The 1,640-nt window shown below is 41.0% G+C and overlaps 1 pseudogene; it reads left to right on the top strand.

Moving 5' to 3' along the window:
• The first annotated feature begins 333 nt into the window (after positions 1-333).
• Positions 334-1,305, top strand: LOC119842276 (annotated as a pseudogene).
• The last annotated feature ends 335 nt before the right edge of the window (positions 1,306-1,640 follow it).

Below are 1,640 nucleotides of genomic sequence, written 5' to 3'. Positions count from 1 at the left end.
ATAGAATATAAGCATAGGAGGTCTTTCATTCGGGTCCTCACATCTGTACCCCAGAGTTCAGAGTGAGGAGGGAACCCTGACAGCTTGTATTAGGTTAATTGAAAAATACTATTTCTTTTGTTTTTTTACAGTGCAAATACTTGTAATAAAAATAAATATAAAGTGAGCACTGTATACTTTGTATTCTGTGTTGTAATTGAAATCAATATATTTAAAAATGAAGAAAATATCCAAAAATGTTTAAATAAAGGGTATTCTATTATTGTTTAACAGTGTGATTAATTGCAATTATTTTTTTAATTGCTTGACAGCCCTAGCTCCCAGTTTCAACCCATGGCAGACACGGACTTGGGAAACCAAACGGCCATCACAAAATTCATCCTCCTGGGATTCAGGGATCTCCATGACCCGCAGATTCTTCTCTTCCTGATGTTCCTAGTGATCTGCATCGCAACTGTGGCTGGGAACACCCTCATCATTGTGCTAGTTGTAGCTGATCAGCCCTGCATACTCCCATGTACTTCTTCCTGGGGAACTTTTCTTGGTTGGAGATCTGCTACACCTCCAACATCCTGTCCAATATGCTGGCCAGTCTCCTGACTGGGGACAGAGCCATTTCTGTCAGTGGCTGCATCACACAACTGTACTTCTTTGGTCTTCTAGCATCTACAGAATGCTATCTTCTAGTAGCCATGACTTATGATCGGTATTTAGCGATATATAAACCCCTGTATTATGCAACACTTATGAATACCAGGTTTTGCCTCCATTTGCTTGCTGGGTCCTGATTAAATGGCTGTTTGGCTACTACCATTTTGGTATTATTCATGTCACAGTTCATATTCTGTGGCCTGAATGAAATTGGCCATTTCTATTGTGATCCCATCCCATTGATAAAACTTGCCTGTGGGAACACACACCTGATTGTATTGCTGGATTTCATGTTCTCCTTTATATTCATTCTGCCTCCCTTTCTACTAACCCTGACATCCTATGTTTGTTTCATCGCTGCGATCCTGAGAATCCCTTCCAGCACTGGAAGGCAAAAGGCATTTTCCACCTGCTCCTTCCACCTCATTGTGGTGACATTTTTCTATGGAACAATAATGATTGTGTACATGCTCCTAAACCGTGATACACCGAGAGACCTGAGCAAAGTGCTCTCTCTTTGCTACACAGTCCTGACTCCCCTGGTTAACCCCCTCATCTACAGCCTGAGAAACAGAGGTCAGGGAAGCCTTGAGCAGAGCCATCAGTAAATATGGCTTTCACAAAGAACTGCAGAGAATCCTAGATAATAACTGAGGCTGAGGTTTTTAAAGGTGCCTGCATGATTTAGGCAAACATCTCCCATTGAAATTACATTGAAAACTCCTATTGAACACGTCAGTGTGTGCCACTTTGTACCTCAAAAAGGTACCCTGCAGCCTCCATATTCATCATTCACTTGTGATTGTGATATTTCATACAAAGCATGACATGTAAGATATCATATGAAAGGTCACGATCTACTGAAATCCATTGTTCTGTCCAAATATGTGTATCATTAGTTTGTATAGTGACTGAGTATGGTTGTTACTGAAATGTGCTGTAAATCTGCTAGTGACATACAAAGGATCCCTACCCAGATGGGTGTTGAC

This window comes from Dermochelys coriacea, chromosome 13 (genome assembly GCF_009764565.3).
Source record: "Dermochelys coriacea isolate rDerCor1 chromosome 13, rDerCor1.pri.v4, whole genome shotgun sequence".
NCBI lineage: Eukaryota > Metazoa > Chordata > Testudines > Dermochelyidae > Dermochelys > Dermochelys coriacea.
This window is presented reverse-complemented; position numbering and strand designations above follow the sequence as displayed.